The following is a 12,564-nucleotide window of genomic DNA, read 5'->3' on the forward strand; positions in this document are numbered from 1 at the left end:
GCAGACTACAGTTCAGTAAAATACAGTTAAACTGAGTGCCTGGGTGATGTTATTTAAAAAGCAAGAGCACACCTAAGAGTGGATAAACAAGTGAGGAAGGTACACAGTGAGCACCCCCCCCCCCCCCCCCCCTTTGCAGAAGTTTGACAGCTAGAGCCTAGAAACATCTTTCAGATCATCTCTTCACTTTTTATAACTACACCTGCCTTCCACCAGCTGGATCCTACCTACCACGAAAACAAGTCTCTTCCATCCTGACCTCAGCACCACTGTTGTAAATGCACAAGGCACAATTTTTGGCCAGGTATAGGTCAGGACTACTAAACCCCATAGTCAGGACACACAGTCTGGCTTTTGAGATATCCACAATGAATGAATTTACATACAGTGCCTCAACTGCAATGCAAATCTCTCGCATGCATATTCATTGTGAGTATCTTGAAAACCTACCTGGCTGGGTGTGTCCCAAGGACTGGGCTGAGCACACTGGTATAGTCCTTCTTAAAGTGTAGCCCATTTAGAGCAGACACTGCCCTGCTGTAACCTGTCCTGTTTAAAGTCTAACACCTTCTTAGGATATTCCAGTAACAACTGACAAGTTAAGACAGTTAAAGAATGAACCTATTGAAAAGGCCACCAGCACTGGCCAACTGTCACAGGTAACAAGATTCTACCATTCCCCCTCTGCCCATAACAAGCTATATATATTTTTTTTTTATTGGCCTATGCAAATTTATTCACTACTAGACTGTTTCCTTTCCTCTTCTGGTGCTTAGTAGAGGCTGAAGCCCGCTTCAATGGTAGTTCCACATCAGCACTGTTACAGGACATACTAAAGGCCTCTCTGCAGTCTTCTCCCTCTCTTTTTCTTTGGAGGAGAGCAACAAGGAAACCATTACGTAGTAACTGCTTCTGCTGGGGAAGCTCTGAGGCAGCATGCAGTATCAGAAAAAGTGTCCAGGCCACGCTGAGTCCAAGAGGGGAGAACGCTCACCAGCCTGAATGTTCCCATTCCTCTCCAGTGCATCTTGCACCACAGCCTCATTTTCCTGTTGGTGCAGCGACATGTGGAATAAACTAAGCACTGCACTGCAGGGAAGCTGAGTGCATGACCCAGCATCTTCCGTTGAAAGGCTGCTAGTGCTAGCAGCCGTTCTTCACGTGAAGATTTCTCATCATCTGTCAACTGGTTCAGGCGATCCACTATCCCAGAGCCACTTGCATGACGAGTCCAGCAGAATGTGTGTCACATTCATGTACTTGGGATCACGGGGCCCCACCTGCAGAAAATCCTGATTGGCCATTTCATGACTTGTGACTCCAGCACGTAGCAGAAGGGTACTCATGGTGGCTAAACATTTTGTGTCCAGGTCAAAAGCAAATATCTTCCCAGTGTTCTTAAGGATTGCAGCCAGGTGACTGGTTTTATTTCCAGGAGCAGCACAAGCATCAATTACATGGGAGCCCAAGGGAGGATCCAGAAGGAAGGCTGGAAGGCTGCTAGCCTTGTCCTGCAGGATGATGTGTCCAGATCGGTACAGGAAATCCTGGTGGAAGTCTGTCCTAGGTGGGAAGACCAGCAGCTCAGGTACATGGCAGTCTGTCAGGAACTGCTTCCCTGAGAGATGGCCCAGCTCCTGCACACTGGATGCTAAAGATGGCAGCTAAACATAGATATTCAATACAGGATCAACTGACAGGATGAATTGTCTGCCCTGTTGTTTCTTTATAAATGTTCTCCAAGGACAGCAAGACACATATATAGTAAATGACATAGTAAATGATGGCAGATAAAGACCTGTATGGTCCATCCAGTCTGCCCAACAAGATAAACTAATTTTACATGGTAAGCGATACTTTATATGCATACCCAAGTATGATTTGGCCTTGCCATTATCAGGGCACAGACCGTAGAAGTCTGTCCAGCACCGTTCCTGTACTAAAGGTTCTGAAGCTAACGTCGAAGCCCCTTAAAATTTACACTCCAGCCCATCCATATCTATTCAGCCATGATCAGGGCACAGACCGTAGAAGTCTGACCAACACTGGTTTTGCCACCCAATCTCCGCTAAGATTCTGTGGATCCATTCCTTCTAAACATAATTCCTATGTGTTTATCCCATGCATTTTTGAATTCCATTACCATTTTCATCTCCACCACCACCTCCTGCGGGAGGGCATTCCATGTATCCACCATCCTTTCCGTGAAAAAAATACTTCCTCACATTACTCCTGAGTCTGCCCCCCCTTCAACCTCAATTCATGTCCTCTAGTTCTACCATCTTCCCGTCTCCAGACTTATGTACAAATATTTGAACATCTGTATCATGTCACCCCTGTTTCTCCTTTCCTCTAAGGTATACATGTTCAGGTCGGCATGTCTCTCCTGATAGGGTCTGCAATGCAAATCCCAAACCATTTTTGTAGCTTTTCTTTGCACCGCTTCCAGTCTTTTAATATCTTTAGAAAGATATGGCCTCTAAAACTAAACACAATACTCTAAGTGGGGCCCCTCCAAAGACTTGAAAAGGGGCATGAACACCTCCTTTCTTCTACTGGTTATACCCCTCTCTATGCAGCCTAGCATCCTTCTGGACACGGCCGCCGCCTTGTCGAATTGTTTCTTCACCTTCAGATCCTCGGATACCATCACCCCAAGGTCTCTCTCCTGAGTCAAGGTTACTAATCTCTCCCTTCCTATCCCGTATCTCTCTTTTGGGTTTCTACACCCCAAGTGCATCACTATGCAATTTTTCGCATTAAATTTTAACTGACAGATTCTCGACCGTTCTTCTAATGTTTGGAGATCCCTTCCCACTGTTTCTAATCCCTTCAGGGTATCCACTCTATTAGCTATCTTCATGTCATTCACAAAAAGACAAGCCTTTCCTTCCAACCTTCAGCAATATCTCTCACAAATATATTAAACAGAATCGGCCCCAGCACCGACCCCTGAGGAACTCCACTGCTTATCTTCCTTTCCTCCGAGCGGATTCCATTTACCACCACCCTCTGCCACCCAGTTTCCTATCCAGTTCACCACTTTCAATACTAAGTTCAGCCCTCTCAGCTTATTCACGAATATTCTGCAGGGGACCATATCAAAGGCTTTGCTGAAATCCAAGTAGATTACATCTAGCACACATACTTCATCCAATTCTTTGGTCACCCAGTCAAAGAAGTCAATAAGATTTGTTTGGCAGGATTTTCCTTTGGTAAAGCCATGTTGCCTTGGATCCTTAACCCATTGGCTTCTAGAAAGTTAACTATCCTTTCTTTCAACAGCGACTCCATTATTTTTCCTACTACTGACGTGAGACTTGCCGGTCTGTAGTTTCCCCACTCACTACTACTACTTATCATTTCTATATCGCTACTAGACGTACGCAGCGCTGTACACTTGAACATGGACAGTCCCTGCACAACAAAGCTTACAATCTAATTAGGACAAACATGACAAACAAGAGATAAGGGAATATTAAAGTGAGGATGATAAAATAAGGGTTCTGAACAAAGTGAATAAGGGTTAGGAGTTAAAAGCAGCATCAAAAAGGTGGGCTTTTAGCTTAGATTTGAAGACGGCCAGAGTTGGAGCTTGACGTACCGGCTCAGGAAGTCTATTCCAGGCATATGGTGCAGCAAGATAAAAGGAACGGAGTCTGGTGTTAGCAGTGGAGGAGAAGGGTGCAGATAAGAGAGATTTACCCAGTGAACGGAGTTCTCGGGGAGGAATGTAGGGAGAGATGAGAGTGGAGAGGTACTGAGGAGCTGCAGAGTGAATGCACTTATAGGTCAATAAGAGGAGTTTGAATTGTATGCGGAAATGGATAGGAAGACAGTGAACTAACACTGGCGGAATATATATATATTTTTTTGTTACATTTGTACCCCGCGCTTTCCCACTCATGGCAGGCTCAATGCGGCTTACATTATATTATATTAGTTGTGCAGCAGAATTTTGAACAGATTGAAGGGGAGAGAGATTTACTTAAGTGGGAGACCTGTGAGAAGCAAGTTGCAATAGTCTAAGCAAGAGGTGATAAGAGTGTCGATGAGGGTTCTGGTAGTGTGCTCAGAAAGGAATGGCCAATTTTGGTGATATTATAGAGAAAGAAACGACAGGTTTTAGCAGTCTGCTGAATATGTGTAGAGAAGGAGAGGGAGGAGTCGAAGATGACCCCAAGGCTACGAGCTGATGAGACAGGAAGGATGAGAGTGTTATCCACAGAAATAGAGAATGGGGGAGGAGGAGAGGTTGGTTTAGGGGGAAAGAGAAGAAGCTCAGTCTTGGTCATGTTTAGTTTCAGATGGTGCTGAGACATCCAGGCAGCAATGTCAGACAGGCAGGCTGATACTTTGGCCTGGATTTCGGCTGAGATTTCTGGTGTGGAGAGGTAGATCTGGGAGTCATCAGCGAAAAAGATGATACTGAAAACCATGGGATGAGATCAGAGTACCAAGGGAAGAAGTATAGATAGAGAAAAGAAGAGGTCCCAGGACAGATCCCTGAGGTACACCAACTGACAGTGGGATAGAAGTAGAGGAGGATCCACTAAGTATACACTATAGGTAAAGCTGGGAGAGATAAGAAGAAAACCAGGAAAGAACAGAGCCCTGAAATCCAAGTGAGGACAGCGTATCAAGGAGTAGGCTGTGATCAACAGTGTCAAAAGCAGCAGACAGATCGAGAAGGATGAGGATAGAATAGAGACCTTTGGATCTGGCCAGGAACAGATCACTGGAGACTTTAGCAAGTGCTGTTTCAGTTGAATGAAAGGGGCAAAAGCCAGATTGAAGTGGATCAAGAATAGCTTGAGATGAAAGAAAGTCAAGGCAACGGTGGTGAATGGCACGTTCAAGTATCTTGGATAGGAAAGGTAGGAGGGAGATGGGGCGATAGTTGGAAGGGCAGGTCCAATGAAGGTTTTTTAAGGAGTGGTGTGACTATGGCATGTTTGAAGGCATCAGGAACAGTCGCAGTGGAAAGTGAAAGATTGAGGATATGACAGATAAAAGGGATGAAAATAGGAGAGATAGTTTTAAGTAGATGGGTGGGAATAGGATCAGAGGAACAGGTAGTTAGTTTTGAGGAGGAAATATGATGTGTAGTTTCCTCTTCAGTGATTTCAGAAAAGGAAGAAAAGGAGGCAGGGATTGGAGGGTTGAGAGAATGGACTAAGGGAAGGAGAGGTGGAGGTGACCTGGTTGAGAATTCAAGTTTAATCTTGTGAACCTTATGAAAGCACTCAGCCATAGTCTGGGGGGAAAGTGAAGAGGGACCACCTCTGCTCGTCTCCAATCCCGTGGAACCTCTCCCGTCTCTAAAGATCTATTAAATAAATCTTTAAGAGATCCCCCAGGACCTCTTTGAGCTCCCTAAGAATTTTGGGATTTATCCCATCCAGCCTCATAGCTTTGTCCACTTTCAGATTCTCAAGCTGTTTATAAACTCTTCCGTAAACGGCGTAATATCCACTCCATTCCCAGATTTTCCTTTGGAAGTCAACCGTGGTCCTTCACCAGGATTTTCCTCCATGAACACCGAAGAGCAGTAATTGCTTAGTACATTCGCTTTATCCTCAACACTCTCCACATAGCCATTCTCATTATCTTTCGGTTTTGCAATTCCATTCCTATCTTTTCTCCTTTCTCCAATATATCTGAAAAAGGTCTTGTTATCTTCTCTTTACACCTTTAGCCATTTTTTTCTTCTGCTTGTGCTTTCGCTAGCCATATTTCCCTATTCGCTTTTTTGAGTTTAATCCGATAATCTTTACCGTGATCCTCTAGTTGCATTCTTTTGTATTTCTTAGACAAAGTCTCTTTTTTGCTTTTCTTTTTTCAGCTATTTGTTTGGAGAACCATATAGGCTTCCTGTTTCTCTTGTTTTTGCTTACTTTCCTTGCGTAAAGATCAGTTGCCATATTAATAGCAGCCTTTAGCTTTGACCACTGAGTTTTCACTTCTCCTACACCTTCCCATGCCAACAGCTCTTTCTTCAGGTATTCCCACATTTTATCAAAATCAGTATGTCTGAAATTCAATACTTTGAGTTTTGTGTGTCCACACTCTACCTTTGCCCTTAAATCAAACCATATAGTGTGAGGATCAGTATTACATAGGTGGGCACCCACCCGGATATTGGAAACACTTCCTCCATTCGTGAGCACTAGATCCAGCAACGACCCTTCCTGTGTGGGTTCCTTCATCATTTGTCTGAGCAAGGCACTTTGACAGGCGTCCACAATCTCGCTACTTCTTTCCAATTCTGCAGACAGGATGTTCCAATCCACATCAGACAAGTTGACATCTCCGAACAGTCGCAACCGCCCTTCTCACACCAATCTTTTGAATATCTTCTATAAGATCCTTGTATAGCTTCTCCGTTTGTGCCGGAAGTCTGTAGAAAACCCCCGAGTGGATACACATTCCATCTTCTCTATCAACGATGATCCATAAAGCTTCTTCCTTTCCCCAGGATCCCCGCATTCAGCCACTCTGATATTGTCTCTCACATACAGAGCCACTCCTCCACCTCTTCGGCCCTCCCTATCCTTCCTAAAAAGATTACAGCCCGGTATACTCATCCTATTCATGAGAATCATTGAACCACGTCTCTGTAATAGCATCAATATCCAAGTTTTCTTCAACTATCAGGGCTTGCAAGTCTTGAACCTTTTTACTTAGAATATGCGCATTTGTGCTTATTGCTTTCCATGTGAGGTGTGTTAGCCGTGTTAGTCCACTCTTAAAGGTAATCAATAGAAATCAAACAAAATTAAAACATACACATCTCCTACCCACCCTGCTAGACCATCTATGAGGGACTGATATATACACTGTAAGCTAACACATTTGCTTATTTCTGATCTGATGAAGAAGGGCAACCTTCGAAAGCTAATCAAGAAATGTATTAAGTTATGTCCAATAAAAAAGGTATCATCTTATTTTCTTTTCCATGCTTTAATTTTGTTTGATTTCATGTGCTTAGTGAGTTTAAGTGGCTTTCTATATTTAGATGATCGTTCCCTCTGCCATCATGTTTATTCTGGGGGTGACTTTCTGAATTCCCTTGTTTCCTTTTGTCACCCCCTCCCTCTACTTTAAATGTCTAGAAACATACCTTCTGAATTTGTCCCCAAGGATCCTTTTTCCCGTCACAGAAAGATGGAGCTCATCATTACAATACAGCCTGTTATTTTTGTCACGTATTACCCCATGCTCCTATGTATTTATCTATGTATTTAAGGTCATTTATACCCCGCTTTTTGCTGCAGTTTTGCAGCCTCAAAGCGGCTTACAATGAACTATTAAATAAATACAATACAATGCACAGTGAAATCAGTTACAGTTACATTATTTTTATTTTTTATTACATTTGTACCCCGCACTTTCCCACTCATGGCAGGCTCAATGCAGCTTACATGGGGCAATGGAGGGTTAAGTGACTTGCCCAGAGTCACAAGGAGATGCCTGTGCCTGAAGTGGAAATTGAACTCAGTTCCTCAGTTCCCCAGGACCAAAGTCCACCACCCTAACCACTAGGCCACTCCTCCACTCCATTACATTAGGAAGAACGAAAGAACAGGGTAAGAAGGGAAAGGGGAAGAGAGACTAAGATGGACAGCAGAAATCCAGGTGAGCCAAGAGGGATGATGACGATCTAGGCAAAACAGAGTGGCTCGAACAGGACTGGCAAGGCGATCCTCAAACAGGAACTGCAGCAGAGATCACCAGAGGCTGACGAAAGCTGGAGGCAGACAACACCTGCAACGGAGTTAACGGTGCAGGATCCAAGATGGTAGTTCAAACAGACCTCCTCCACAGCTCCAACCGTCGGGGTCCTCCAAGCCAAGGGCCCCCGCCACTGCTTCTCCATCAGACTCAAGCCACTTATTGAATTCCATTGCTTTGCATAGTCTTTCCTCTCCCTTCCCCTTCGTACTGTCTATTGTCATTACAGCCATGAGCTTTAGTTCAGGATCTAAAAATGACAGAGAAGCTTACAGGCCTGTACCTCTAATTTGAACTCTAGAGTAACAGTAGAACTCATGAGCTGTTGTGACACCCTCATGCAGCAAAATGAGGAAGGGGCTAGGGTGCAAAAACCTCAATAACAGGATGGTGCAGCCTACCACTGGGCAGAGCCAGTTACCCCCAAGAAGATATGGTCAGAATGCAGAACTGAGTGGTCTCACAGGGAGATGACCAAGCTTTCTAAGTAATGCTAAAAACAGCCAATCACGTACAGTAGAATTCTAAGAAATATTAACTGTTATGTTACCATATATAGCCACTAAGGTACTGACCACAATATTACCATAGATCCAATAAGGTGTAATAACTGTCATATTACCTGTATCCTGAATAGACATATAAAAATGAATGTACTTCCTACTTGAATGGAGAATCTGGCCAGCCAATACTTTTGTATGGGCAGCTGGTCTCCCAAAAGCAATTGTCAATTGTACTTATAGTTGGTGAGTAAAGAAAATAAAGTACAGTGAAACCTCGGTTTTCTTCGTTTTCGGTTATCGTTGATTTGTTTTACGAAATTTTTGTCTCGGTTTTCGTCGGTCGCCTCGGATTTCGTCCGTGTGCCCACGCTGCTAATTTTGCGTTCTCATGTGCCGTTCTTCTGGGGCGTTGTTTCCGGTTGTGGGATCACACTGCTGCTTCTGGTTCAGTGCCTGTACAAAATCGCCAGCTCTTTAATGAGAAAAATTTCGTCGTTTAGCCCACACTGCTGCTTCTGGTTCAGTATCTGTACAAAATTGCCTCTGCATAACTGCCTGCTCTCATCATGGGACCAAAAAAAGTTTCTATAGCCAGCAGTCCTTCAAAGAAAAAGGACAGGAACATGATTGAGTTGAAGAAGGAAATCATTGAAAAATATGAGAGTGGCATTAAGATTGCTGAAATTCGGCCGCATGTACGGGAAAGTCACCATCCACAATAAGTTCAATTGTGACGAAAAAGGAAGCAATAAAGGAGGCAAAAGTAGCAAGAGGTGTGAATGCGCTAACAAAACAGAGATCACAAACAATTGAAGATGTGGAACAGTTATTATTAATTTGGATCAATCAAAAACAGTTAGATGGCGATTCTGAGGCCATCATATGTGAAAAGGCCAGACTGTTGTATGTCAATCTCATTAATGCCTGGGACGAGTGCTACTTCACTAAGTGATTTTAAGGCCAGCAGAGGCTGGTTCGAAAAATTCAAGAAGCGCACTGGCATACACAGTGTTACTAGGCACGGAGAAGCTGCGAGTTCAGACAAGTCTTGTGCCGAAAAATTTGTCTCTGAATTCAAAGATTACGTAGAGGCTGAAGGATTCATCCCCCAACAAGTCTTCAACTGTGATGAAACTGGCCTGTTTTGGAAGAAAATGCCAAAGAGAACGTTCATTACACAGGAGGAAAAGGCACTGCCAGGACAAAAGCCTATGAAAGATAGGTTAACTCTTTTGTTGTGTGGTAATGCTAGTGGTGATTGTAAAGTGAAGCCCTTACTGGTGTACCTTCAGAAACTCCTAGAGTATTTAGCAGAAACAATGTGATCAAAAGTAAATTGTGTGTGATGTGGAGGGCAAACAAGAAAGCATGGGTCACAAGGCCAATTTTCATTGAATCCCAGTCCTTCTTCCCCTGGTGGAACAGGTTCGACCGCACTGGCCTTTAGAAGGGCAGAGAGTTCCTCTGCAAGTATTTGCTTGTGCTGGGAGCTGAAGGACTGAGCCTCCGGTGAACAATTTGGAGGCGTGGATTCCAGATTGAGAGTGTATCCAAACTAGACTATTTGAAGAAGCCACCTGTCAGAGGTGAAAAAATATCAACCTCCCTCCAACCGGCATGTCGTCCGGCACGGACACTTTTTCTGAGGCTATGCTGCACTGGAGCCTGTCAAAAGCCCGTCCCTTGCTTTTGCTGGGGAGCCGCAGGGGCCTTAGGTGCATGACGTTGACGAGAACGAGCGTGCTGGGACTGAGCCTGGACAGGCTGCCAAGAAGCAGGAGTGTACCTACACCCATTGTAGGAATTAGGAGCACTTCTCTTCCCTCCAAAAAACCTCCTAGATGAGGAGGTGGTAGCAGAAGACGCCCGGCGGGAGAGAGAATCCATAGCATCATGGTGCTTTTTGATCTGATCAACCATGTCCTCTACTTTTTCTCCAAAAAGATTATCCCCCCAGTAAGGAACATCCGCCATTCACTGCTGGGTCTTATGATCCAGGTCAGAGACACGCAGCCATGAAAGTCTGCGCATCACTATACCTTGAGCAGCTACTCGGGATGCCACATCGAAAGTGTCGTAAGTACCCCTGGCCAGGAATCTGCGACACGCCTTCTGCTGCCTGACCACCTGGTGAAAAGGTTCAGCAAGCTCTGGTGGAAGTGCTTCGACCAAACTGGACAGTTGCCTCATTGAGTTCCGCAAATGTATGCTCATGTAGAGCTGGTATGTTTGGATCTTGGCTGCGAGCATAGCGACCTGAAACATCTTTCTCCCAAAAGAATTCAAGGTCCTAGATTCTCTGCCTGGGGGCGCCGAGGCATAGTCCCTAGTACTCTCGGCTCTTCTGAGAGCACAGTCCACCACCATGGAATGAGGTAGTTGGGCCTTCACCATAACTGGCTCTCCATGGACTCTGTACTGGGACTCAGCTTTTTTAGGAACCAAAGAATTAGATAGAAGGAACGACCAGTTTCGCATAAGAACTTCCCTGAGTGTATTATGCAAGGGGGAGGTTGCAACCTCTGTGGGTGGAGAAGGATAGTACAAGACCTCGAGCATCTCGGCCCTGGGCTCATCCACAACCGCCATAGGGAAGGGAATATCCTTAGACATTTCCCGAACAAAGGAGGAAAAAGAAAGACTCTCAGGTGGAAACAATCTTCTTTCAATTGGTGGAGTAGGATCAGAGGGCACCCCATAAGACACTTCTTCAGAAAAGTATCTGGGATCTTCCTCTTCCTCCCACGAGTACTCATCATCAGTGTTGGACAAAAGCTCTCTAAGAGCAGCCCGAACCTGAGCCTGTCTCGACATCGAAGAACGACGACTTCGAGGGGGATGTCGAGAAATCGACCCTTGCCTGGACTGCGGCGAAGCTCCCTCCGCCGACATCAAGTTGACCCGCGTGGTGGCCGACGCCGATGACGGGCCCTCACCACAGGCGAAGGCCCAGATGCCACTTCCACAGTCGATGCAGAAGGCACAAGCACCACTGGCACCGAAGCAGACTGGCGCAGCAATCCCTCCAGAAGCTCTGGAAGAAGGGCCCTGATGCGCTCATCGAGAGCGTCCATCGGAAAAGGCTGCGGGGCCAGTGTAGGAGCCAGAGGCAGAATCTGAGGGGGCTCGAGAGCCAGTACCAGGCTGCCAGAAGACCGACACATCGGCACCTCCTGTATAGAGGGTGAGCGGTCCTCTCAGCGCCGACGCTTCTCGGGTGCCGCATCCCTCGGTTCCCCGGAGCTCTCAGTATCGTGCATGGAAGGAGAATGATGACGGTGCTTCTTAGCCTTCGCTCAACGCCCATCATCGAGACTCCTCGGTACCGAAGAAGAGGACGTGGAATCCTCACGCCTCCTCGGGGCCGGGTCTGACAAAGGTCGGTCCCGGGGGGCCTGCATAGCAGTAGGCCTTGAGACAGGTGGAGACCCACTCGATGCCTCGCTGCTCCCAGTGCGATGTGGTCATTCGGCAGCCATTACCTGCGCTCTCGAAGTCGAAGTCGATGCCAACGTCGAAGGACCAGACCGATCAGCAAAAAGTCTTTCACGTTGAGCCTCCCTAGACACTTGGATCAGCTGGCAAATGTTCGGGCCAAAGGCACTGGAGATACCACATGTGGGAGTCAGTACCCGAGATGGTTCGGTTGAAGCGAGTACAACGCTTGAAGCCACTGGGAGTCCTTGATGACATGGATGGAAAAACGGCGGCTGCGAAATTAAAGGGCTCGATCGTGCCAAATAAAAAGGCACAAAAAAGGAACAAAAGACCCGGCCAAGCAGCCTAAAAGGCGGCCGCAACAAAAAAGAAAGGAAGAAGTGACGAAACTAAGAAATTAGATGAAAAAATAAACTTTTTTTGTGTGTGTAATACTAAGTCAGAAGAAAAAAAGAAAAAAAACAGGGAAGCCGTAAACGCTAAACCGAGTCTCCTGAGCCGAAAAACTTGAGCAGAGTCTGGAATTCATGACTGTCAAGATCGTGGACAAGAAACTGAAAAGGGCACGCTCGTGTTGCGGGCGGGAAGCCGTTCACGCATGCACGGTGTGTTCAGCCCGCGCGACGGAGCGTTCTCGAGAATTCTTTGTTTTGCTATGCAAGTTTTTGCCAGTCTCCTGGGCCGTCGCAGATGACGACCCAATCGTGAGAACAAGCAGCCTGCTTGTCCTAGAAGAACAACTGGAACAGAAAAACAGGCATACGGGGGTGGAGTTGGATTCTGAACCCCAAATGAATTCTGTAGAACTAATTGACCAAATAGACTGCCGCACTGGAATTTTTTTTTTGTTACATTTGTACCCCGCGCTTTCCCACTCATGACAAGCTCA

The 12,564-nt window shown here is 45.8% G+C and overlaps 1 protein-coding gene and 1 pseudogene across 2 annotated transcripts in view; both read right to left on the minus strand.

The window, feature by feature from the left end:
- The window catches only part of REV3L (REV3 like, DNA directed polymerase zeta catalytic subunit), a 567,479-nt gene that overhangs the window by 384,793 nt on the left and 170,122 nt on the right, over window positions 1-12,564 (minus strand). The gene's annotated exons all lie outside the window — the stretch shown is intronic.
- Window positions 833-11,051, minus strand: LOC115467367 (annotated as a pseudogene).

The sequence above is a fragment of the Microcaecilia unicolor genome, chromosome 3 (assembly GCF_901765095.1).
Source record: "Microcaecilia unicolor chromosome 3, aMicUni1.1, whole genome shotgun sequence".
Lineage (NCBI taxonomy): Eukaryota > Metazoa > Chordata > Amphibia > Gymnophiona > Siphonopidae > Microcaecilia > Microcaecilia unicolor.